The sequence below is a fragment of the Vulpes lagopus genome, chromosome 11, assembly GCF_018345385.1.
Source record: "Vulpes lagopus strain Blue_001 chromosome 11, ASM1834538v1, whole genome shotgun sequence".
Lineage (NCBI taxonomy): Eukaryota > Metazoa > Chordata > Mammalia > Carnivora > Canidae > Vulpes > Vulpes lagopus.
Window position 1 is genome coordinate 37,225,709 of NC_054834.1, and position 27,302 is coordinate 37,253,010.

At 40.3% G+C, this 27,302-nt stretch overlaps 1 protein-coding gene and 1 long non-coding RNA gene across 31 annotated transcripts in view; one reads left to right on the top strand and one right to left on the bottom strand.

The window, feature by feature from the left end:
• Positions 1 to 27,302, top strand: part of ESRRG (estrogen related receptor gamma) — a 618,074-nt gene that overhangs the window by 366,008 nt on the left and 224,764 nt on the right. Inside the window, exon 1 of one of the 30 annotated variants that reach the window (XM_041722065.1) lies at positions 5,782 to 5,799. The exons of the other annotated variants lie outside the window; for them this stretch is intronic. The gene's annotated coding sequence lies outside the window, so the exon portion shown is untranslated. Of the gene's footprint in view, positions 1 to 5,781; positions 5,800 to 27,302 lie in introns of those variants that run through there. 30 annotated transcript variants of the gene reach the window in all.
• LOC121471364 lies at positions 1,242 to 27,229 on the bottom strand. The gene is made up of 3 exons (XR_005982665.1): positions 27,068 to 27,229; positions 2,227 to 2,399; positions 1,242 to 1,645 (listed from the first exon to the last, which is right to left on the bottom strand). It is a non-coding gene; the product is annotated as an uncharacterized LOC121471364 (long non-coding RNA).

Sequence of the window (27,302 nt, forward strand, 5' to 3'; positions counted from 1 at the left end):
CTCAGGGTCCTGAGATAGAGGTCCCCCATCCTTGGGCTCCATACTCAGTGTGGAATCTGCCTGGATTCATTCTTTTCCTCTTCCTCTCCCTTACCATCTGCCCTCCGCCATCCTCCACACTCAAGTGCATGGAGCTCCCCCGCCCCCCCAAAAAAAGAAAAAAAAAATATATATATATATATAATCTGGAAGCAGCACTGTAACAATTTTACTGTTTAGTTCTCCCCCAAATCCAGGGAAGTAGTCACTGTTAAAAACTCATTTTATAGAGCAAGAAACTGAAGCACAGCAGCATTGAATAACTTGCCGAAGGCCAGACAGCTTAGAAGAGGCATAAATGGACCCAGACATGGGTTCCAGAATTCATGCTCTCGGACACTATGCTGTACTGCTTCTAAAATACTACAATATAGGAAAGATATCTGTAAAGGCAGAAATGTGAAAGGCTGAAGTAATTAGTACTTCTCATCATACTGAATCCATGCTGGGCTAACCTGTTCTCTGGTTTGGCTAGTTTTAGTATTATTGGTCAGCCCCGTTCTCTCTGAGGAGAGGAGGACTTCTGGCAGTGTATTCAGCACTGCTTGCCAGGGGTAAAGAGAGGTGTGTTTCTCCTGTTTGCTTCAGGAAAGACACATACATAAAAGTAAAGAATTAGTTCCTGTCTGGCGTTTTATCAACTTCACTAAAAACTTTTATTTTTTTTTTTTCTCTAGAGGCAGCTAGGATGGATTGTTGCAAAGTGCCTACCTGTTCGATAAGAAACCTATTCTCTCCTGTCACAGGCACCTGTAACTTCCACTGATAGAACTTTTCAGAAAATGGAAATGGAGTGTGTGTGAAATTTCTTATACAGAGAGAAAGCAGGAAAAAAAAAGAGAACTGTTTGCTCTCTTTCTATTGAAACAAAGAGCAAATCCTGCTTTCTTTCTTTTTTTTTTTACTTGATTTTTAAAAGCTACCTGTGAATGAAACACCACTTATTTCTCAGTTTCCCCATCTGTTAAGTGGGAACAGTCACCTTTCCAAGTGCCTGGTTATTCCAGGGTTAAAAGGCCAAGTGAGTTTGGACTGAAAATATGTCTCTTTTCTTTTGCTGTGGCTGAGGGCTCCTTGAAGTAACCAAGCCACAGAGCAAAGATGATGGCCTTTATCATGTAGAGAGTGGATGACCAGATGGCAGAGCCAATTCTACATAATGACTCTCACTCTGGTGGTTTGTAATTTATGAAGTAGCCTTCTAATCAAAGGCGCCGTTGGCTGCTGGAGAGCCCTGCCACAGCATGGAAACAGTTCCTTCCAAAAAGAAAAAAAAAAAAAGAGCATCAACCTAATATTCTTCTACCTAATAATGATACACAGTCTAAAGCACAAGATGATCAGAGATAATTCTTACTTTTATTTCATAATCCTTGAGGAAAGAAGATAGGGATAGGTTAGTCAGGGAGATTTTCCCTTAACTTTCTAAAGGATGAGGCATCAACCATTTTAGTTGCACTTGTAGGTTGTGTCTTCAGAGCCCACTTGTGTCTCCCAGGCCCTGATGCCCAGGCATTGGGGGTGGGGGGGGGTGGTGAGTGGGGGAGGATGGAGGGTGGATGAAAGGAACAGGACAGAAACATCGATGGAGGTTTGCACAGCTGGGCTGAGGCAAAAAAAAAAAAAAAAAACCACCAAATGTCAGTAGCTGCCTTTGCACTATAAATCAGAGACATCAAAAAGACATTGGAGGAATTTCTCAAATTTCCATAGCCAAAACTTAAAAAAAAAAAAACCCTCAGACACACAATGAATATGGTGATAATTCTGCAACCCCTCCTCATAGTCTCTAGGACCTGGCCCCTCCGTCTCTTGTACTGAGGCTATGATTCCTATCCTTCACGATCCTAGTTCTTTTTATAATATGACAAAGGCCTTGCGGATCTAGCTATAGCTGAAGTCATAGTTTCCAAAGAACTTTGCTTGATTTAGAGGCGTACACTGCCCCATTTTCTCTTGAGCGTGTAAGGAGACTAAGAATAACCCATCCTCTACTTGGTGTTGGGTACATTTTCAATCTGGCATGCCAAAATTCCCAACTCCGGGGTGAGAAATAAATCTGTTTCTTTGAATAGCAATGAGAATGATGGGTAAGCATGTTACAGGGGTGGGTGATGAGGGCGGGTAGTGGTGCCAAATAGAATTTTATGTTCTTGGGAACCATTCAGTGCAAAATGATAGTCTTACCTGATCAGGCCATGTCAGCCTTTATGGTGAGAAAATGGTTAAACATAGAGCACTCTCTTAAGGTATTTAAGGTATATGAATGCTTGTCTTCTTTACTGAAAGCACATCGGGGAAATGGATGATGCCTCTCATTTGCTTCAATTGAAACAGTTTAAATTGTTATGGCTTTGAGTCTGAAAAAAAAAAAAAAAAGGATAAATAGCTTCTCCAGCAAAGAATTATATCTCCAGCATGTTCTTCCGCAGGTGGTGGCCGGCGGGCACCTATCAACTTGTCAACTTCTAACGTTTGGTAGCCACTACCTCACTGGACAGGAGGCTGCTGGAACATATAGTAAAGGGTCATAGCCTATGGAGCTTTCATTCTTTTAAGCCAAGATGCTAGCGGTAGCATAATCTCTGAATGAATTGCATTTAAATGGGGTTAGGAAGAAGAGCAATAAGGTAAGAAGAAATGCTTTGAGAACAGCTATTCATAATCAGAAAAGCCAAGAGATATTAAAAAAAGATCACAGGCTATTACTGAATAACAGCTTTTTAAAGCAGTGCTTTGAAAACTAGAAGTAGAATATAGACTAATAGAGAAAGAATAAAAGCAGGTTTCTTAGGGGAGAGAGAGAGAATGTCTACAGCAAATGGAACGTGGAACAAGCCACAAGTAGAGGAGCTATTTTGCTCTCTTCTGAGGCACTGTGCCTGCCAGATTAGAGGCATCACTGCCCTCTGTTGTTCGCAAGAGAACTGCAGAAGAGCCTGAACAGGCCAGGCATTTTTGCCTCGTAAACAGACCTCTCTCCCAACTGTAATTGATGGTGATCAGTAGGGAAAGGAAGGAGAGAACAAGGAAGGGAGGAAGGGAGGGAGGCTGGAAGGAAGGGAGGGAGGAACTGATTGATTTGCGGTCACCTCTGCATCACTGGAGCACTGTTGTCCAAAGGTTGAGAACATGAAATGGTATTGAACAGGTTTTTCTCTGGCCTAGCTCTTTGAGTTTATTCACACAGAAAAGAGCCTGCGATTTAACTTCAGTAACGATGAGGATGAGGTTAATGATCTTCCTTTTTTTTGTTCTGGGCGAACCTCTCTTTGGAAACCCACTGATCCTGTGTCCCCCTCGGCTCCGTGGATGTTCCTCAGAGATGCTTCTGATGCGTTGTCAACTCGGAGAATGCAGTGGAAAGGGCGGTGGAAACTTTTCTTCCACTAACGTAACATTGAAACTGAACGTTGCTCAGCTATGTGTTTTGCTAAATTAAAGATCACTGCAAGAATGACAACTTCATTCAAGCAGATCATCTGGAATTACATTAACCAGCTGCCTGTTAAACAGCTGAGGACCATGGAGACCATTCTGATCTCCACAGCCCGGGGATGGAGCAGGGCGCTCCCTGCACAGAGTTATGAAGAACACATTGTGCTCCCTTAGAGCCCCCGCACCGGTTACTCCCCAGCCTGCTTGTTGCCAAACACTGGGCTTTCTAATCACTTTGTATTCAGTCAGAGATCCAGGAAGTCCAAATCCAGCCAGACAAATGCAGAACAGCTTAGCAGAAGCAGCTTTAACAGGTGCCATCGGTGAGGTCTTAGGGAACCTGAGAGACACGACAAACAATGGGCAGTGCTGGTCAGCAGCATCTGTTTGCCCGGGTGCGCAGGATGGCACCGGTCATTGAACAGCAGTTTGCCACAAAGGCCCGTTAATTGATCCTTAAGTGATGGCATAACAGTGCAAAAATATATATATATATATATATATTTAGACACCTTAGCTGGGCAGGTCCCCTGCAAACAGACTGCTGTTGGATATCTCTTCTCTGCTCCCCCTCCTCCCTAGAGTACCAGAAACAGAATGCAGGGGAATCAAGAGCATGTACTGTTCAGAATTAAAAGGGATGGATGAAAGATTTGATTTAAGCAGGTGCCTTCCTGGTTGGAAAATAATCAGCTGATGAATGCCGCCACATAAGCACATGCATAGTTGGAAGGGTCACTGTCCTTGTCTGCAAGGATAGCCACACTCCAGTGGACCACACCCAGAATGCCACATCTTATGATTATTTCTAGTTTGTGAAGTCCACTTTGTTCAGGGGTAGACTTGCTCTCTGTGCCACGCTCGGGATCGCCCGTCTCAAAAACAACACTTGATCAAAGTGAGTTTGAAAAAGTCGGCTGACCCTACGATATACTTCCAAATCCTATTGCTTTATAAACACAAGGAAGACTTATATTCCCCATAAGGAATTAGGAAATTGGGAATTGACAAAAAAAGTTCATGAACTTACATGTGTGCTCTGAGCCAGCACCAGAGAAAAACTTAGAGGATCCTGTGTGTTTAGATAGGGCAAATTGCAGAAGAAATTTGAAAAATCTGCATTAATGGTGGCAAAACAGCCTATATAAATAGTTCTATTAATATTCAGGCTCTTGGTTTGGTACTGATAGTAAAAGAAGAGAGAGAGAGAGGCAAGGCTGTATTTTAAGTTCTTTGAAATTACAGGGGCAGTGTTTGCTTCTGCAGTTAGGAAAGCATTTGACTATTTTGTATATGTTTTCCTTATTCTTCTAATTCGGGCTAAAAAATGAGGTCGCAGCCAAATTAGAGTAGTTCAGCATTCTGGTATCACAAAATGTCCATTTCTTTCCTGTCTGGGTAATGTGGATTTAAAAAGGTGATACTTGTAACTGTTCTGAGCAGGCCTTGATCAAGGGGGCGCATTTGTAGGTGAAGTGAGAGTCTGTTCTTGATGATAAATTCCAGCTTTACCCTCTGCTTCAAAAAGCCTTTTCTTTTCTAAACTGTATTTGAAAATCAATAATTATACCCCAATGTAGTCTTATTGGAACACTCACATTTAAGTTTTTTGTTTTAAGAAGGACTCTATTTCAGTAGTATTTATGTATTAGCACAAAGTGCACGTTACCAACATCGTAGATTTAATCTTTATAAAATCTCCTTTCCGGTTCACTTGGAGGAAACTGAAGCCCAATGTGGTTGATGGAATAAGCAACATTCTATACAAAATAAGGGTGAAAATTGATGGGATACCACTCATTAATCCTGCCTTTTTTTTTTCTGGGTTTTTTGTTTGTTTGCCTCCTGAACCCTGGGTATTCCTTGAGTCATACCAAATACCATTTTCATACATTAGTAATGTTTTGGTGTTTGCATAGACTCTTTGTATAAATTGGTTCATGTCTCTCACTGTAAAAATCAGTCAATTGAGCCTTAAAGAGGTTGAATGATTGGTCCAAAGTGACACCAGTTATTCATAGTAGAACCAGGACTGGAGAGAAACCACTCATAGATATTTCGGTATTAAGTGTTTGACAAAATCATGATAGCTAGTTTAGAAGGAAATGCAGTCCTTGTGCGCCTATACGTCCAGTTCTTCTGCATTCCTGTATCAGGGATATCTGGAGAAATCAGACAGAAACTCTGCTGGTGGGGGTGGGGTGGGGGGGAGGGGCAGAGATTCAGTCCTTTCATTACAGGGTGTCGTGATGCTATAAAGGAGCAGTGCAGAGGAACACAGCTGTGCAAGTGATCTCCTGAGGACCCAGCATGGGGACAAAGGTATGCTAACACTGCCATTATTTGATCTGTGGCATTGCCACAGAATGGGCTGGGGGGATGAAGAGGGTGCTAGAGCAGAAAGAGGAAGTGAAGTAGAATTGGGGCCATGACTTTGGAGTTTGTCTCTGCCACTTAGGAGTTGATATGTTCCAAGGCAGTTTAAATAACCTCTCAGGATGCCTGTTTCAGAATCCGTGGGACTGGAAAACTAATACTATTTATTTCACAAATAGGTAAAGGGGCTAAAGGAGATTATGCATGTACGAGGATTTTGGAAGCTTTAAAGCGATATGTTTGTGCTAGAAATGAACAAAATAAAACAAGTAGGCCTATTAAACGTATCAATCCCATTAAGCCCGTTTCATGGGTTCTTAGATGGGGTTTCTTTTGCTGAGTCTTACTGATAATTAACTGATAGTAACCCAAGGCCTTTTGAATATGTTGAAGAAAAATATTTTAGGTGAAATTAAACTCTTTTAATGGAAATGTTCAGAATTGTATGCAAATAAGGATGACACAGAGCAAAGCAGAATGGTGTATGTGTGGGGTCGGGGGGCATATGTGTATACAAGTGCACACACGCCGTGCATTTATTGGATAAGTAGGCAGTTTTTGGCATCGAGAACTGATTCTTGTTTACTTAGCGGGTGACAACTCTCTGAGATCTCCAAGTCAGGGGTGAAGACCCGGTGTGTGTTTTAGTCTTTCTTCAAAAGTTCACCACAGACCTGTCTATTTATACAAGGCCAATTGTCAGCTACAGAGCATAAATAAATGATATAATCATCCAAGTGATTTCTTTAAAAATTAATAAAATCTGTCTGCATTTTCCAATTTGATCCAATTCTCGTTCTGTTATCATACAAGAAAAAAAAACGCTCTGAAAATGAAGACCGTCAAGCAAAGAATTCTTTTAAAAGTTGGCCTTGACGCGTCTTCAGTTTGCAGTTCTGTGGATACCAAAGTGGGGTGTAGAACACTGTACACATGAAATGAATATTTTGCCCATTAGATGATTTTACCGTTAAGTTTATCAATGCTTTAATGGTTTGGTCTTCTTTTTTTCTTTTCATCAGCCTCTCTCCCTGGGGCCTACGTTACATTCTTCCCATCCACGCAAAACACGTGTCGTGGCAAAAGAGCACAGCCTCTAATAACAGAGGGTCCTAGGGTCACATCCTCATTTTGTCACTTAGTGTCTGGGTCTTCTTGGATAAGTTAATGTCTGAGTTTCATTTCCTTCTTTTCATTTCTTCATAAAATGGAATCACGATAGTATCTATTTATATATATTATTAACATTAAATAGTTACACATTAAAAGAAAGCTGTTGTTATTTTGATCTCATTGAATTTTTGTGAGGTGAAACAAAAGCAAAGCGGACAGGATACTGCTTGAGATGTAGGAGGTGTTCAACAAATGTTTTTCTTTGACAAAAACTCCACTTTAAAACTTATTGAACCCTCTATGAAACAATAATACCCCTTTACATTTATATAGTTCTTTACAATTAACAGGATGAGTTCTGTACACAGAGAGTTTCCCTAAAACGAAGACTGAAATAGAAATATAAATCACCCTAATACAATTAAAAACTAATAGCCACACTATTGAGTCTGTCTTTCAAAGATGAGGAAGCTAAGAGAGAGGTTAAGTAACTCTGCCAAGGACAAACTCCTAGAGAGGGGCAACTGACCTGGAAACTAATGCAACCTCCTGGCCAGTAGCCCAAGCAGCCTACATGCTATATGTGGGAGCATAGAGCGCTTGGCAAAGGGAAACACCATAGCCTTTCACCGCAAAGAAGGTAAAGACTCCTTCGCCTAGCATAGTGACTGGAACAGAGTGGGTACTGGGTCAATATTTATTAAATGAATGAAAGAAAGAAAAGCAAAATTCAAAAGCAGATGAGAAAAGTGAGGGAGTGGTATCTTTCATAGACATACCTCTACATGACATCTGGTTATAAAAAGGAAAATTAAGGTCCTGTGCTGAGTCCTCAGATGGTCCAGCCAGCAATTTCTGGAGGAACTCTAGACTCTCTTTTTGACCCTAGCAAAGTAGGCTGTAAGCTTTGATAAATAGAGCAGAAACAGACATTTGCTAATATGGAACCAAACGTAAAACCTGCTCAGGGAACTACAGAAAAATACACTTGCCTGATCTCACCTGGAGAGTGAAACAAATGGGTACTAGAGAAAATCTAGTCAAATGACATCATGAAGGCTGATGTAGCTCCAGTGGCAGTAGGCCAGCAATATTGCTAGAAGAACAGATGGAAGATGGGACACATTTGTAGCCAAAAAGAGACTACTCATAGGTAACACAGCATGCATTGCCAGGAATAAAGATGGTGAGACGCGGAAATAACCTCTATAAGTCCTATGTTGTGTGCATTTCTTAAACTTACTTTTTAATGGTTGCGTGTGTTTTGAAAGTCTTTGACTAGGATCTGTGGATTCCTAGCACTGTTGAACCTTTGCTTTCAGAAGCGTGTTCAGAGGGGCGTGTATGTGTCTGTGTGTGCGTATACAAGCATGCCGGGCTAGCCCCAGATGAGGTAAAAGATTTGATTAAAACATCAAATGAGTTACTCTGTGAATATTGTATGGTTGATGTTTACCTTCTAAGGAAAGGAGGTAGGCTTACGTTTCTCTTGTGTGTAAATATTTTGTTTAGCACCTAGTACAGTGCTAACAACAATGTGATAAATGCTTGCCAAGTATGGTATAAATAAATAAATTGATCTGATGCCTTGAAGTTTGGTATTCCTTATTTTATTGCCATTTGTTTAGACACAAAGTAAAAGAGACTCTAGGAGACAATGCATTTCTTACTCCCTCCTGGTTCCTTGTCCTCAGAGATTGATCTCTTTAGCTTTGTTCTCTTGAAGCACTTAACCCTTTCAAACCTTCCTATCAGCACCTTAGGTGAAGAGAGGGACGTAGAATAAAGGAACAGAAGCACACTCCCTGTGGCACCACGTTCAGAGCAATTGCCAGGAAAAGCAAGGTCTGGTGCCTAGCAGCTGGAAAGAGAATGGTTAAGAGCACTGGTCAAGTGTCCCATGAGTGGGATTAGACCTCAGGTTCCTAATCGGTAAAACTGGAATATTATTAAGATTTATTGTAAGGTTCAGGTGGGCTGAAGTCTGGGATATGCTGAGCATAGCCCTAGCATACAATAAACTTGTGATGCTTAGCAACATTGACCATGATCCCGATGCCCAGGAGGATGGTGATGATGGTGACGATGATGTTGAGGAGTGATGATGTTGGCAATTGGGAGAGCATTTTGTGGCTGACACCCTGCTAGGCAAATTCTTAAAAGGAGCCATGCCAAGATCTGGTTCTAGTCTATGTTTCTGGATCTAAGGCTTCCTTCAAATATCCTCTTTGTTTCTGGAAAATGTAAGTTAACTCTCTAAATTACCCTGAAGATCAATAACATTGTATTTTTAATATGAGGGATTTACTAAATTTTATGCCATAGCCAGAGAAGCAGTTTTATGACTGGGCTGTTTTTTTCCAGGGTTCTCTCCGTGATTCTAAGACTCTCTTTGAGGATGGTGTATTATTTTTGCCACCTTGGCACACGTTCCTACCGCTCATAACAAATGACTAGATTGTGCCTGTGTTACCACTTTTGTTCTGGGCTCAATGACTTTTCTCATGCTTAGCAAATTTGGCAAAGAGATGAACTTTCACTGTACGCTACTGGGGCAAAGTCATGTCTTTGGTTTGAAAGCACACCTTTTACACAAAGCCCTGCAGTACAGCTAGCAGTGTCGGTGCATGTGTTTCTAATGGCTTTTCCCATGAGGCTGTGACTATGACCAGAGGAGGAAATCGTGCCATGACACAGGTAGACAGGAGGACACATACCTTGTGGGGGTTAGGAATTCAGTCCTTAACACCCGAAGGAAAGTGGAGAGACACTACACTTCTCATTTCGGGCTACATTTTGCATTTATCGGGAGAGGTTGAACCCTTCCTTTTTTTGAGGTAAAATCTCCCGAAACTCTGAGTTTAATGTTTTTTGGTTGTCTGGGAGAGTCTGACACCAGAGGGCGATGTGAACACAACATTTTAACTAGTTTTTAAATGCAGTTTATTTTCAGCGTGTAAACAAAATAAGCATATTTTGTGTTCCTAACTGTTAACTTGTCTTTGTAAGCTTTTTATCTAATAACTGAACTTTTATTCGCTCCCCTCATTTTTGTATTTTGCAGAGAACTGAAAGGTTAAGAAACCAGTCATTCATTTAACTGGTATTTATTGAGTACCTACTATATGCAAGATAGCATATTAAAGGCTCAGAGAGAGTTAGTGCAGGAATGAATAAAGGCTCATTAAATACATATTTATTGGCCATCTGGCAAATACAAGGCCCTCTGACAGGGACTATTAAAATGAATCTTGGGCAGCCCGGGTGGCTCAGCGGGCTTAGCGCCGCCTTCAGCCCAGGACATGATCCTGGAGACCTGGGATCGAGTCCCATGTCAGGCTCCCTGCATGGAGCCTGCTTCTCCCTCTGCCTGTGTCTCTGTGTGTCTCTCTCTCTCTCTGTGTGTCTCTCATGAATAAATAAATAAAATATTAAAAAAATAAAATAAAATGAATCGGGCAGCTCCTGTCCTCAAGGAACTTACAGTCCTTTGAAGACGTGTGATTCTATGCTTCTCTTCTGTCATTAAAGACTGTTTTACCTCTCCTGAATCCTTCCTACCCCAACCATCTTTCAAGGCTTAGCTCAGAAAGCCTGTCTTCTTCCTCCTGTCTTCCAGGTAGAGTTGGCTCCGTCCTTTCTAGGGCTCTAACCTGCACTGTAAAGACCTATGGCATCTCTGAAGAGCATTACATGGGGGTGGGGGACTAGCTGGAGTAAAAATCCTGGAAGTAGGGGTGCTTTCGATATGTTCACATTAAGTGGAGGTTGGTATACCTAGGTTTTTTGAAGCAGACTTATGAGAAATATGCCAGGAAAGAGGATTATGTCAGATTGCGAACAGACTTGATTTTCAGGTTACAAGAATCGTGATTTTGTTCGTCGCAATGGAAAAACATGGGACAGAGTGCTTGAGAACAGCGTAGGAGTTGAATGAGAAAGAAGCAAAAAAAAAAAAAATGGATTGGTTTAATCTCTTTAGGAGATTCAGGCACTTGGAATTTAGCTTTGAGAACCTAGAGATGATTTCATGATAAAACCAGTAGCTCTTAGAAACTTACATATTTATCCTCATCACTTATATGCAAAAGTGTGGTATTTTTTGATGACTAAAGAGTTGTAAAACCTACTCTTTCTCATAACAGTGATAATTCAAAGCTCAATAGGCGTGTGCCCTGCTATACTTGCATTCATTCATTCGTTCATTCATTCATTCATTTAGCAAACAGTTATTGGACGTCTCTCAGTCTGGCCCTGAGCTGTGTTCCAAGCATTCATAGATGAGTAAGACAGAGTTCCTGCCTTCTGTTCTTCAGGAACAGAGTTCCTGAGCTTACAGTTCAGTGGGAAAAATAAAATCGGGTACAAACAGAAATGAGAATACAAAGGGATGGGACCATAAGCTGTGCCTCCATGGAGAAGATCTTTCTGAGTTTCTGGGTGAAGCAGAGACAGGTGGGTGTGTGCAGGCATGTTGGGACAGGGTTGTGGGAATCCACGTATGTAGTGACACAGGATTGTGAACAGGCATCAAGAAATAGTTATAAATTACACAGACCCCAGAGAGCTTTTGGTTCTCTAGGATCAGCTCTCTCTTTACACAAGGTTCTGTTTTTCTATCCAGTGCGATTTTATCACGTTGGACAGTCTTCCCATATTGGGGGCAGGATAGCGAAAAAAGGGAAAAGGCAACAGGGTAGGGGCTGTGATGAGTCAGTGCCAGTTACAGTGAAGAGTCAGTTTCTTATATGATTAAAAAATTCTTTTCAACTGAAAATTAACACTTTAAAATCTGTCCAATGGAAAGTTGGTTCAGAAGGTGGAAAAATTAAGGAATGTCAATATAGATAAAATCTCATGTTGATCAATGTGTCATGGTTAAATGCAAAGCCGTTCCAATAAATGTCAAGTTTAATACAGAACACCTTTGCCTGCAAATAATCTCTTGGGGTGAGGAAGATAGTTACAAATAAACATTTGAACCCTTTAAGTTCTTGGTAATTTTTTTAGTTAACTCTGTTGGTTTTATTGAAAGGTGAGTGGAAAGCAGTATTTTTGCACTAGCGTCTGAGACAGGGTTACCATGTCCTCCTTCTTCTTTTTTATGATGTTAAGTACATTCCTTTGCAGGCCTTAGAAAGCTCTCTAAACCCAAAATTGAACAAAAAAGGCCTCCCCTCGTGCTTTTTTTTGTCAGGCTGATGAAGCTGTATAGAAATGTAAATGTCATATAAGGAACGGTATGTGGGAAGCTAGGGTTGCTCTCTTCTCTTAACCCTCTCTCCCTTGTAAGAAAATTCTCCGATTTTGCTGTGCGTGTCCCTCTCTTGTGTAAGGGCATTTAATTAGCTACAAGTTACAACAAAGACTTTTGAAAGGAAAATATATCCGTGGTGCAGATGCTTTTATTTTCATTCGGCAAACAGCTATATTTTAACTCCCTTATCAAGAGCTGCATGAACTGCCCAGGCTAAATTGGGAACATCTCCACACTGTTTGACAAATAGATTTTTTGTAAACTGATTTAGCCTCTTCATTGTTTGCATTTCATTATATAGCAGACTTCATGTCACAAAATCGGTATTCATTCAAAATAGAGAATTTAGAGATAGGACTGTAGCCTGATAAAAAAATATTGCACAGGTCAGGCCTATTAAGCATAAAATAATAGCAAGTCAGTGATCAAGGGGTTGTTCTTCAGCAGGGAAGAGGCTAACATTCCCGAGGTCAGGAGTCAGACTCAGGGCTTTAAGATGTGGCTGTGGCCACATTTACAAGACAATCTGCAGGGAAAATAGTGAAGAATGAAGGCGTCTGTCTGGATGGACTATAGAAAAGAGACAGGTTTGCCATTTGCATTAAACCTCATTCTCTGGAGGGGCCAGAGGTAGGAATTTTAGGTTTAGCTGTGTCTTGGTCTGTTCTTGCTTAGGAGTTTAGGTTTCCATGGATATAGAAGAGCTATATTAGGGTAATTGACTTTGAAAAGAGCTTGAACACAGAGATTGTTTCTTCATTTTTCTTCCAAATCCATTAGTTTGGACCAGTGGGTCTCAAACTTGAGCATGCATTAAAATCACCTGGAAGATTTGATAAAACACAGATTGTGGGCCCCACCCTCAGGGTTTCTGCAGGTGGGGCCTGAGAATTTACATGAACAGTTTCCAGGTAATTCTGATGCTTCACTTTGAGAACTAGAGCTATAGACTCTAGGTGTCAACCCCTAGAGAATCAGACATTAGCATTTCAAAGCACCTACCGGTAAATCCACTGGGCAAGGGTCCTTGGCAGCTCTGTCACTTAACCTCAAGTAGCAAGTCCGGAAGATCATGGAAGACAGTTTATGTATAAGAATATTCTTTGCTAAGTGTTATTAAAAAAAATAAAGCTATAATTGCATGACATCTTATTCTTGCCTCTTTAGGAATTCCTTTCTATTTCCCACAGCCAGGCCTTTTTAGTTCAGTTTAATGAGTCTTTGGAGATCACCTTTTGTGCACTTGTCCTAAGAGCTGGGATTATTTATAAAGATGAACAGGATGCAGTTTTATTCTCAAGAAGCTTAGAGTCCTGGGAGAATCAGACAACTAGCAGGAAAACGTCAATAGCGTTTGGTTAGTGGAGATGATAGACGATGCTGGGGTCTCTGTCCTACAAGAAGCCTCCCTGACCCCCCAGGGTGAACCAAGTATTAAGGATAAGTAGGATTTTGCTAAGCAGAAGGAACAGGGAAAAGCAGAAAAAAGTGAAATGCAGGAGCGAGTGTTCAGGAATCTGCCAGGAGTTTGACAGTTCTAGAATTTTTTACTTATAAGTGAGCTGATTTTCTCTTAGATCTCACATCTGGTATATCCATTTAGCACTCCCCCCCCCCCCCCAAAAAAAAAAACCACACTCTCAATTCTATTTATTACTATCTGTTAGAAACATAATCCACATTCATTGTAAAACCTTTGAAACAATGCATAAGAATATAGGGAACAAAATGCAAAGCAACGAAATTTTATTGTTTGTGATACCATATTAATATTCTGTTTAACCATTTCACATCTGTTCTTATTCTGAAGCACCAGCGTTAGAATTCACCCCTTTAAATTATACTCAACATCTCCATGCTAAACATTATATGGGTCACTTTATTCTCTTAGATGCTTGAAAGTCATGCACTTAATTTTAGTTACATTTCATAAACCGATGGATCCATGAAAATCTGGCTCCTCAGCATGACATCACAGGAAAGCTGAGGCCCAGAATGCTTTTCAGGTTGACTTAAGTCCTTTAAGTTGAGAGAGCTCAACTTCTCCTTTTTTATTTTATTTTATTTTTTCTCTCCTTCTCAACATGGGCTGCAGTTTGGAATCACTAGTGGACCTCTTCCCCAAAACACTACTGTGTGGATGCCACCCTCAGAGATTCTGAGTCGTTTGGGTGAGACCAGGCTACTATAGTTTTAAAAAGTCTCCTGTGATTCCAGTGTGGAGCCAGATGATCTCATTCTGTGATGACTTGGGCTTTAGGACATTAGCATGGCCTGAGCACCAAAAAATTGATGCCTCATCAGCAGGACGTGTGAGGGTCTAGAAGTCACTTGCATTTAGCGACTGGACTTGCAACATGGGCCACTGACATTTCTGCAGGTTAGAAATGGTTTCTATTTTTTTATATTTTATTTTTTTAGAAATGGTTTTTATAGACTAGATGTAAGAACAACATTTCATTATATTTGCATAAATCACAGTGAACTGAGATTTACATGATCTCATTTGTTTTTATAAATACCTGATGAAGTAAGTAGGACAGGTATTTTTTTTTTTCTCCTCTTTTCGCTCTTGTTGATTGTTGTTCTTTCTTTTTTTAACTTTAATTCCAGTATGGTTAACATACAGTTTATATTAGTTTGATTGCTGTTCTGAACAGATGGTAGTGCCAAGACAAAACACTTCAGGTACTTGCCCAAGATCACTAAGCCAACAAGCCGAAAAGCCAGGATTGAAACTAGGCCATCCAATATTCACGTTCACCCTGTTATTTATACTTCCTTTATATGGTTCAATAATGGTAACATAATGATGCCGGATCCTGTGCTCAGCAATTTACCAGTGGTTCTCAAGTCTCAACTTTGGCAGCACATTGAATTCACCCGGAGAGATTTAAAAACTCCTGATGCTGGAGATTATAAATTAATTGGCTTGAGGTGCAGCCTGGGGATCATGCTTTTTCAAAGGTTGAAACCACTGCTATATAGACCATTTCATTTAATCCTCTTAACAACGTGTGGTTAGAATCATCACCGTGTTAAAGAAGAAGTCAGCCCACCAGTCTGCTACTGGGCTAAAGCACGGTAGAAGCCAGACTCAAAACAAGGAGGGAGCCGGGGTCTGCAGGTATTTCAGTCACCAGTCACCATATCTGTCCCTGAGGATTTTTAGGTTTTTCCTTCAGATCTTGAATCAGGAAGAGCTGAGTGAAACAAGTGAGCATACATGAAGGAAGAAAACCAAACCAAACACGGAATTTAGAGTTTTCCAAATGTTCAAGAGCCACATTGCTGGCTTTGAATTAGCCATATTAGTCAGAGGCAGTTTCTTTCTCTCTTTCTTTTGGTTTTTGTTGTTGTATGACTTGATTCATAAGACTCAGTGCATTGACACAGAAAGTTTAAAAAACCTGGTTGGCCGTAAGTGAATAACAAAGTGAATTCTGAGCTATTTGTTATAATAGAAGCTCCATGTGTTCCTGTTGTTGCTGCTGCTGAAGAATTTTAGGGCAAAAACATAGTGATCCCTTAGCCCAGCGGTTCTCATGCTTTGGCAAGTATCAGAACCTCTTCCAGGAGTTATTAAAACAGATTCCTGGCTCTTTTCTCCAACCTCCAGCCTGTGGGGTCTGAGAATTGGCATGGCTAACCAGCTTCCAGTTGATGCACACTCTACTCAACTGAGACCCACACTTCTACTACTGCACTAGTCCAATCCCATTCTTCATTGAAGTCCCATGAGATGAAATGCTATGGCCAAGGTTACAGATGACCAAGAAGAATCATTGTTTCTTAAGCGTTCTTTCTACCACATCTCACTCCTCTGGGCAAGACTGGGGAACTTCAGAGATTTTTTTTAAACTCTTATCCTGTAAGGCAGCTGGATATTAATTTGAGGGGATAAATATTTGTGTGAAAATGCTGTTTAACTCTTTAAAAGCATCGGATTTTGGATGACTGGTACTTGTCTAGAATGGCTACCCATTAATATGCTAGAAACTGTCACTTGGAAATCTTCCTTCTTACTCTCTTTCTCAAGAAGAGATGAGTATAGTGACCTAGAAAATCAAACTCTTAAGTAAATCATTCAGTTACCTGAGGCCAAGCAAAGCCAAATAGGATGCAGATTTATTTAGGAATGTGATTTTCGATATGATTCAAAACTAGGAGATCATTGTTTTAGAGGTTCTCTTTTATGGCAAATGTGGGGACAGGGCAGGCTTTTGCCATCGCTGTGCAACCTCTTTTAAAGAATAAAACAAATCCTGGGGCGCCTGGGTGCCTCAGTTGGTTAAGCATCGCACTATTGATTTCAGTGCAGGTCCTGACCTAGGAGCCTGAGATTGAGCCTGGCGTCGGGCTCCATGCTCGGTGAGGATGCTACTTGACACTCTTTTTCCCTCTCTCTCTGCTCCTCCCCCTGCTCACACATTCTCTCAAATAAATAAATAAATAAAATCTTAAAAAAAAAAAGAGTAAGACAAATACTGAGACCCACAGTCAACATTTTCTCCTTATCTACAGGGCAGGGATGGGAGGGGAATTAAAAATAATAATAATAACAGTTCTCTTAAGTCTAAATAAAGTTTCATTTAGTGAGTAGTTAATTCTGAAAGAGAAAAGATATTAGATCCATTAAAATACTGACAGGATTTCCTCAGAGAAACATAGAAATGCAATCACACACACACACACACACACACACACACACACACACAAAATCAAGCAGCACGAATGTGATGATTTTGGCCAAAATCATCAATTTCTTAGCAAATATTGAGTTGAAAATGTCCAGATTATGGTGCTAGGTACTGCACAGATGATTCAAAGCCATCAAGAAGTTTACTAGATGCAGAACACAGAGAGAGAGAGTACAACCCAACCTACCTCGATACAAACCAGTTAGAGGATGTCAATAGTGCAAAGTATTGTGGGACACAGAAGAGAGCCCTACTGATTCAGCCTGGGGCAGGGACGACCCCTGGAAATAGGAGACGTGTCAGCTGGCCTCCAAGGATTGGGAGGGTGTTCTGTGTCCTCTGTAAATTGTGTTGCTCAGCATTTTAGCTAAGTGGCAGCCAGAATCGCACAGAAAGGAATACTTTCTTTGCAACACCACATGGTTTACTTATAAATGCACAACTTTCTCACGGGGTAAGCGCACGTGAATTAAGTCTGGTAGAAATAAACAAAATGTTTACATTTACATACTGTCCATCTCAAAGTATTGATTGGGATTGAATAATTGAACAGGACTAACTGCTCAATCAATAGAAATGAGCCCTATGGTGGAGCCAAGCTGGGAGGCTCTGACCACAGAAGGAGCCCATTAAAGCTGCTACTGTCTCATTTAATCATCTTTGCTAAGAGAGAAACCAAAATTGGTTTCTTCCTTGCTTCCTTCAAGATCCTCCTAGCCATAATCTAGCCAGGACCAAGGCACCTGACGGTAAGCAGTGCAAGCCCCTCTACAGACCTCTGGAAAGATCGGAGAGAGGCTACAGAATAATCCTGGAGAGACACTGATGTTTATAAAGTCGTTACGTTATATGAGTCGATTATAGTTCTTTTATGTTAATGATGAAATCATGGAAAATATCCAGGCAAATAATGTTGATTTTAAATTTTAAAATTTAATTTAATTTTTAAAAATGCCGTTGCTTCTGTTTTGCTCCTCTTTAGGTATCTTTGTTCCTTGGCTTAAATACTCTAGAATTAGACTATAGTTACATTGCTCGGAAACATGGGGGAAGAGAAAGTAATGAATGGAGAGCTATACCAAAACTTCCTGTGCAGACAGGAGTTCTGGGGAAAAGGAGATTGAGACCTCAGGTTGCCTTTTTGTGTTTTAGATTCTCACTACGAAGGTGTATGTTTATCCCAGGAAATGGACACAGGGCCTGGTATGGACCGGGCATCCGAAAAGCGTGTTTCTTTCGTAAGAAAGGAAGGGATAAGGTGTACAACTGGTAGGATGCAGCTTTATTTCACTTTCCTGAAACGAAACTAGTTTGGGGAGGAAAATATGTACTGGTGAGGACTTTTTTTTGTACTCCTGTGTGCCTTTTTAAGAGGATGTCACAAGATTTGTGGGAAACTGCTAAAGATTAGGTGTGCAAGAGACAAGTGGAATTTTAAAAAACAAGAAATTCCGGTCCTGACTTTGCAACCTAACAACTGAATGTGTTTAGGCAAACAAATAGACTCTTGGGCCTCAGTTTTGTCATCAAAACAATGGGGATACTAATAATATAGTTTCTAACTGCCCCACAGGTTTGTTGTGAGGAGCAAAAGATACACATGTAAAACTGTATTGTTAATGTCAAATTATAGCAAAAAAGCCCCTAGATAGTCTAGTTATTAATTACAATTTAAAAATTTTCTACACAGCTAGACTTCTCTACCTGGTTATACTTTAAAAATACAAAGTTTGAAACATCTTCTTCCTTTGCTCAATTTTACTTCTTTGTTTAGTTTCAATTTATCCAAGGGTGAATTAATCTGTTTCTTTCCTCACTGATGAGAATAGTCTTTGATTTATTTAATGTTCTAATTCAAGTGATAACTGAACTATAAAAGAAAAAAATGGGGTCTTTAATTATGTTATTTGCTTTTCTGTAACACAAAGTTTGATTGGATAAAGCTCCCGACACAAACAGCTGTGAGCTTAGTGACAAACCACAGGTGAGATAAGACCCCAGGCTTTCAGAGTGAGTATTGTCCTCGTGTTCCCTCCCCCATCACCTTCACTGTTATATATATATTTTTCCATTCCTGTTATTTTAATCTACCAGGAAAACAGGGAAGGAATTCTTTGTCTCACTCTCTTTTGCATCCAAAGTCTGGTTTTCTAAAAATGTTTTTGTGTCTCCCTGATGTGATCTGTACTCATCAGAGTCTTGATCTTGGAACGAAACCACCAAACAGAATATGCAGGACTTGGTGAAAGAATTATAGGCAGTAAAGAGAGGAAGAGCGTAGCCTAAAGGCAAGACCTTTGTCTTTTTCTGCTGATTAATTAATTCCCTTCTTCTTATCCCAGAAGAAGAGAAAGCCACCTCCTTTCTGAAAGTGTTCAGTATTCAGTGCTGTTCCAATGTAATGCCATGCAGAGATGGAGCTCTGTGGCCATTCTTCATGGGAGCCTTGTCAACATTTAATCAAGGAACCCTGGAATCCTTAATACAGAAATTCTATGTTGCATACAAGAGCCACTTTTGAACAATTTTATATATAAAAAAGTATTTGTTTCCAGGACATATGTGGGATATGGTGATTTTTTAAAGTGTTGCTGTCAGCTTAAATGAGAAAATGTTTTCCTGTCACCCTGGTGAGGGTCATAGATTTAGGTACTCATGTGGCAGCATTGTCTTAATAATAAATATTGCTTTTCATTGTGTCATTCTTCGTCAATGTGACTATTTGGAAAACAGAAACATGGAGGAGAAAGAGAGTGATCTCTCAGAAGAATGGTGTAGGGAAGGTTAGAGCACTTTAGGATGGTGCACTGTGTCCTCTTATTTTTTTTTTCTTCTCTTTTGTCTTTTTCTACCAGCTCGTTCCTCTCCACTGACTTATTTCTTTTTTAATATCATCTTATCTTTTAAAATGTCCTATAATGGGGATGCCCGGGCAGCTCAGTGGTTGAGCGCGTGCCTTGGGCTCAGGCCGTGATCCCGGGGTCCTGGGATCGAGTCCCACATCAGGCTCCTGCAGGGAGCCTGCTTCTCCCTCTGTCTGTGTCTCTGTCTCTCTCTCTGTGTCTCTCATGAATAAATAAATAAATCTTAAAAAGAAATGTCCTATAGTGCTCTAATAATGTAACCCAATTACATTCTTTAAATTCTGCAGCAAGACACTGAGTACCAACTCCCAGTACCAACTTCATTCACTCATTCGAGACACCTTCGTTGTGTTTCTGTGATGTTGATGGGGCTAGTGACTCAGTTTCCTTACTGGTGCCAGGGATACCCTCTGAGCTGGTGCAGCTTCACAGATTACAGTGAGGGAGGGGTGGAGGTGGGGAAAGGAGTGGCCACTTTGTAAAACCTGGATTCCCTAAAAGAAACGATAGTCAGAATGTGTTTAGGGAAGGACAAGGAATGAATTCCCTGGGGAAAAGAGAGAGAGAGAGAGAGAGAGAGAGAGAGAGAGATTCTCCCTACCAGTTCATACCTGCTTTTTTTTTTTTTTTAATCTGTGACTCTTTTTTTTTTCTTTCTTTTTAAAAAAATCTTTTTAAGCTTTTGGAGAAAGCAAAGGACAATTTGGTACACACTTGGGCATTTATCTCTCGGGATCTGATGTGCCTTGGCTCTTACTTGGGACCTTTGTCCTGGGAGGCCTCCTATCTCAGCAGGAGTTCAGTGCCCTGGTGTATCATCAACAACTGTGAGATTAGCATTAGTAGCTTGTTACTAAGTAGGCACTGGAAAGAGGAGACATGTCCTCTTTTCTAATGTGAGCTTTTCTATACCTGGGTGTGAGACTTGGGTTAAGATTCTTAACCACTCTGAGCCTTACTTTCCTCCCCTAAGGTAACCAAGTCGGACTCATAATCCCTGTGGTCTTTCCCTGTCTTGCCCAGACTTTGTGTTCTGCTTAGATTAGTGGCCATTCAGTGTAACAAGAGCAAAGCCTTGTGAAGAAATTGAGTTCTTGGGATATCTGATCAAAGGAGCTCCTGGGTGAATGAGCTTGTGCTCGGGATAGTAATAAAATCAACAGCATTATTGACCAAACTGCTAGGGTAGAGGATTGTGGAAGAATGTCTTAAAGGAAGAGAAAAGGAGTAGGAGCAATTTCTCTCTTCCCTTCTTTCGGGGAAACAATGTACAATTGACTGTTCTGGAGAGTCAGCAGAGTCATTGAACATTCCCAAATCTGTCTTCCTCACCCTCATGCACAAAACACAATGGTTTGCTTTAAAGGGAACATCTTCCTTGGTCCCCTTCCATTATACGGAGTCCATATATGTGTGTCAGAATTCTAGCAAGCAGAAGAAAAAAAAAAGAATTCTAGCAAGCAGTTCATATCCTCTTGGGGCAAACATCACTGCTCTTCTCACTGGGGGAACACGTGCACCTCGTTTCCTTTTCTGTGTTACGCACCTTGGACTCCTAGTCAAAGATGAAGGCTGGAAGGGCTGATCATGCCATTTCTTTAGGTCTCTTCTTTTATATAGTAAGATTTAAAGATAGTCATGGCTAATATTTATGGGAGGCTGACTATGTGTACGATGACAGATTTATTACCCAAACTGAGGCACTTTTGTGAGCCTCAGCAGGGAGTTGTGGGTTAGGAGGCTAGGACAGTTGGCAAGAGTCAGATTGCCTTGGCCCACCGGGTCATGCAGTCCCCCCTACAACCAGGACCCAGACACGGCTGCTAAATTACTTTAAACTCACTTAATCCCCGTAACAGTTTTACAAGATTGTTCTTACTGTTATTCCCATTTAATTGCGAAGGAAACTGAGAGTTAGATCCGTGGCGTGACCCTAGGCCAAAGCCTCATCCCTCATAATTGCAATGTGAGCCCCAGGCCTGACTCCAGAGCCTGCCGTGAGGCCTTCCAGTCCCCCGACTTCTGCAGGGTGGGACAGACGCACCCCCCTAATTAATTCGCCTTGCTGGGGGGAAGCAGATTTTTATCAGATGCTTTCATTTATACAAAAGGAACCTTAGGAAAGTGTGTTAGCCAGTTCTAGCATCCAAAAGAAAAAAAAAAAGTGATATCCTCTAAGCCTTGTTTATATGGACACCAGATGCTATGTAGCTCATTTTCCTTTTCTTTTTCTTTCTTTTTTTTTTTTTTTTTTAGTGGTCCTTTGAAAATTTGGGCAAAAGGGTTAAGGAAAAGAGAACTTTCAAATAGTGTTGAATAGTCCAATAAGTCAGGAAAAAATACTTTGTGGGTTTTTTTTTAATGTTTCATGGCCATATGCATTTTTAACTTTGAATATATGTTGAATGGAGTGGGTAAGATGGATAACTTGATCATTTTACTTGTATCAAAGCTCAGATTGCTTATTCTAAAACCTGCCATATTTGTCCCCCTCTCCTGCCCTCTCTGCCTCCACTTCTCCCCCCACCCCTTCCCCTCAGAGTTAAGCTACCTTTTATTTTGGACAACACTATCACACACATGATTGAGTCAACAATTTATGGCTTTTAAAAATAGGGATTTTGTCCTCTCTTAGGTTTATTGTTTATCATAATCATCTTTCAAGTGAAAAGGCTAATTTACTCTTTCTATAGGAATATTTTAAGCTTGATTATCATAATATTACAGCCGCCTGAAAAGGTCTAAAACGGGACATTGACCTTGAATGTTTTCTGCATCTAGCTCATGGTGCTTAACATTCAGGAAAGAATATAACTGCAACTCCTTTATTAATGTATAATCTCAAAATGTTAACTATTGCTCTGTAAATACATGCCATGCAGATTGTAGAAAGCTCATAGGATCCTATGAAATACATCTGGTATTTTATTACCAGGGTTCGTATATTGGAAATACAGCATAACTAGAGTCACTTTTCCCATCGGAGCTGCTGTAGTTTATAATTTAATGTTTCCTGATATTTCACCATGTGTATTATTAGCTTGACGAAATGAAAGTTGAAATAATGCTGAATTAATGAAACGGAAACCGAATTGCGCCTATTAGTTTCTCTGTGTTCCTTTGATTCTCCGCCCCCCCCCCCTTCACAAACACTGGGAAAGGAGTTTGGTGTCTTAGAGAGGTGAGCTAATTGCTCCCCAGAGAATAGGCTTTTTACATGGACTTGGTAATTTGGGAATGGGATGGATTTATAGGACAAGAGGTTTGTCAAAAGGAAAGGTTTTTATTAGTGCTTCTGTGGAAGTGATCACTTTCAGTCGAAATGATTGCTTCTTGCCAATCGAGACAATAATTTAAATATCAAAGCCTGTGCCCTAGAAATGAAAGGCAACTGAGGTGTGATGAATTGATGGAGGTTTGGTGGTGATATAAAGTAGTCATACTGACTCCGCAAGGCGTCTTCATGTTCCCAGCGGGAAAGGTGTATCCTTAAGCAGGTTTATAGCATAAAAGAAATCCCCATGCACAGATGAGGGAAAGAGGGATAGGTAAATGAGGTGACCTGCTCAAGGCCACCCAAGTCACAAGAGGATGCAAAAGAAGGGATCCTGGTGTCTGAGCCTCCTGCTTGCCCATCAGGATTCTTTTTCCCAGGGATGTTCATTTGTGGGTTTTCTTTTAAAGAGGGTAGTTTGTAACCATCTTGGCTGGCTTTTGGCAGTATGGTACATTATACTGTACACAATCTATCAAAGACAGGATGGAAGATAGTTCAAAGAGTTAAACAGCATCTTTAAGGTTTTATGGTCTTGAGGAAAGATCCACAAAGGTAGATTATAAGGCGATTTGAAATTCTAAATTTGTCAGGCCTTGTTTAGTTTTAAATATTTAACAAATGACAGATGTGCGATATAAAATAAAAATTTGCTTCAAAAATGGTGTGACAGCTAGAAACGTTTTAAGACTGACTAGTCCTGCTCATTTTCACAAGAGGAAGATGGGAACTAAAAGTAGCTATTAATATGCAGTAATGGCAAGATGAAACGTTTCTCATCATCTTCTAGCAACAGAAGAATTCATTGTGAGAATGTTTTAGGAGAGGATTCTGACTAAAATACAGTAAAATTTCTGGTGTAGAAAACAGGAAGCTACGTTTTGTTTGCACTTGAGTTTTGCTTGTTGCCATTCTCTTCTTTCAAATGGAAATGAAGTATATTTTCTGCTGGTGTCTGTGCATGAGCTGGGGCCTGCGGATGAAGTTGTTTGGGTATTTGTGACTGCATTGTTTAAGGAAAAAGAGATTGAAACTATGCATGGACCCAGGGCCTGGTGGATATTAACTAATTGATGAATATTCCCTATGAAGTAGTCCTAAGAGGTTCTTTTATTTAGCTCCATTTGTCCTGCTTTGGGTGGACTCCTTGTGGTAAGATTTTGAAGTGTATTGACTGATTAGCAATATGTGTTTATTCTAGGCTGTTGATCTGTTTGTTAGCTTCATTTCCCTCCCCATATCCTTTGTTTACGCTGTATTCTAAAAGGTTTATGCTCAGTATTGCTCATGATGTGTGTATCTCCTGTGATGATCCACTATTTCCTCCTTCAAGGTGAGAAAAGTGTGGCTAGGGAAGATTCTGGAGATGAATAAGCTGCGTGTTTATAAAATATTCTGGAAGCTGCCTCGCAAGTTTAGTGCAGTAGCTATTATTTTAAATTTTAAATTGGTTAAACTGGATTTAAGACGGTAGGTGTAATCTTAGGTCCTTGACTTATAAAGGTGACACTCTGATCCCAAAGGGAAGCTTACAGATCCGTGGATGTATATATGCTGGTATACTTCTGGTCATTCAGAAAGCAGCTAGCTCAGTGGACAGTGTACCTTGCATTGATGAAATACGGTTAGTGAAAGGTCAGCGGGGACTATACGCTGTATGTTTGTACATGTGTCTCTGTGAGCACAGAAGAGATTTCCACACAGAAGAGTCTAAATATTTTTAAAATATATATCAGTTAAAAGCAAGTGGTTCATAATGGGGCAAATAAGTACCCAAAAGGAAATAAGAAAATTCTGGGAAGTAAAAGATGACTCCTATGAAATGTGGTGACTTAAGGTCCATCGGTAAATAATCGACTACAAACCTTGTCTTTAAAAAACCATTTCAAAGGAGTAATAAACAGGTTCTATCACAGCATGATAATGCAAAGAAACTGAATACAGTGCAGGATCCTGCACAGGTGCAAAATCTGAATGTGTTAGTGCTTTAAGATGGGTTGAGTACATTACATCTTTATTTTTTTTTTTTTAAAAAAAGGTCTCTAGAAAAAATAAAAAGGAAACTCTTTTATTCGTGTATTGTTTAAAAATGTACACAACTGGGTCTATTAAGTACCCTGGGATTTTTAGTTTGTTCAGGAATGAAGATAGTAATCTTGGAACCAAAGATGTTTTTCTTTCTTTCTAATACAGTATTAGCCTCCATATTTCATTTATTGTATTTTAGAAAAATCATGTTTCTATTTCAAATGCCTTTTTATTTATTTTTTTAATTATAAAATGATTACATGTCTCATTTTAGATTGAATAGACAAATCTTTTTTTTTTTTTTTTCCGGGTGTCTGCAGAATGCTTGGATTTTCTTCTACATCTCAAAGCTCTTTTAATTCACTGCTCACAACCAAATTTACATCTTAATTGCAGAGTTCACATTTAACAATATAGACAGCATAATGCTACTGGTAATTAAGCTTTTACTACCTGCTTTTATACAGTATTCTCAGGCACAGTTTTTGCTATGTGAGTTCTCATCTAAAAACTTGTATGAATTTAGACCACAAATGAGAGGAATCAGGCCCATATCTGAGATATGGCCAAATACATGGCAGAAAAATTGCTTTCTTCAGTGGGGGGACCAAATCATGTTTGTCATTTTTACATTCTGAATTTTAATATGGCTGTGCTATTTTAGTGTTTTTTTTTTTTTAAAGACTTAGAAAATTTGAAAGGGTTGAGAGAAAGAGAGTTGAGTTCTGATTTAGTGACTCCAAGACACACTGAATATCCGAACTAATTTATTTTGATCTCAAAGATTATACTATTTATATCATGGAACACTTAAGATGCAAAAGGTTGGTGGTAGCTGAATTATATAAAAATTGTGGGTCTTCCAGTCTCCATAAGGTAGCAGTTTGCCATAAATAGCTGGCATCTATTCCAAAACATTTGCTAGTATAAAATAGCCTGTAGTTTAAAGTAGGACCTAAGAAAACTCTTTGTTAAATGAAAACTAAAACCACATTCCATATTATTGAAGGAAAAATACTCTTCTCTTATAGACCCCCTTAAAAACAAAACAAAACAAAAACAAAACACTTTTGATTGAGGATTCTTAGTTTCCTAAATCATTATCTGTTTGAAACTAGTCCTTATAACGGCCAGACTGTGTGATGATTTACAAAATGTTTCTGATTTTATTTTTGAAGCCCTTGGCGTATGTTATGTATAGAAACAAATAATGTACACTGCATTTCATTTGGGAACTGATGTTTTGGGTGAAATCATAGGTATTTGTATATGCCTCCCAGTTTGGAAGCTTGCACTGAAATAAATATATGATTAAGAATACTTTTAGTGCACTGTGTAGTAATGCTCTCCATACCAAAAAAAAAAAAAAAAAAAAAAAAATTGCAGTCTTTATTTTGTCAAAATGCACTGGGAGGGATTTAACGTACTCTTGCCCCTACCGCCCTCAGACCCCCGCCCCTGTCCCCGGAGAAGCCGGTCTGTCCTGCAGTCGTTTCCGTTTGCTTTGAAAAGCCACGCATTGTACATCTATACGTAGGGAGACAGCAGGTAAAGAAGTGTTTACGCATATGATTTACATAGGCATTCTCGCAGATGGCACCGAGGCACTGCCTCCTGCCTCCTCTTCCGTACTTGTGCAAAACTGCATTCCACCTCACAGACGACGGTCCCAGGGGTCCCCATGCCCCAACAGTTTGGAAGACAGTCTTTGATTTCTCAAACGCCCCCACTACGTACGTGTCAGAACAGCCAGAAAAGACGCGATTACGAAGAAATGGGAAAAGTACAGCACTAAAGCAGCAGCAGGAGCAGCAGCAGGAGCAGCAGCAGCAGGAGCAGGAGCAGCAGCAGCAGCAGCAGCAGCCCCCGGGGTGGGGGGTGCATGGGGAAGGGGGGGTGCATGAGGGTGGGGGGTGAAGGGGGGAAGGGAAGGGGGCTGAAAACACAGACACACGGCAGGACAAACTTAATTCTCTACCTTCCGCGGAATCCTTTCCCAAATTAACCGAGAGTGTGCGTGAGTTCTTCTTTGCGAGGCAAAAATAGGTTCTTAGGTTAGAGACCGACGGGAGAGCCCTCCAGTGCTTAGAGAGTTAAGTTAGTTAGGTTTCTTTGGTGGCTTCCCCGAAAAAAAAAAAAGGGGGGGGGGTACGGACAGACCGACGGAGAGCGTCCGCCGCGGGAGCATCTGCCGGGAGCGTGGGCGGCGGGCG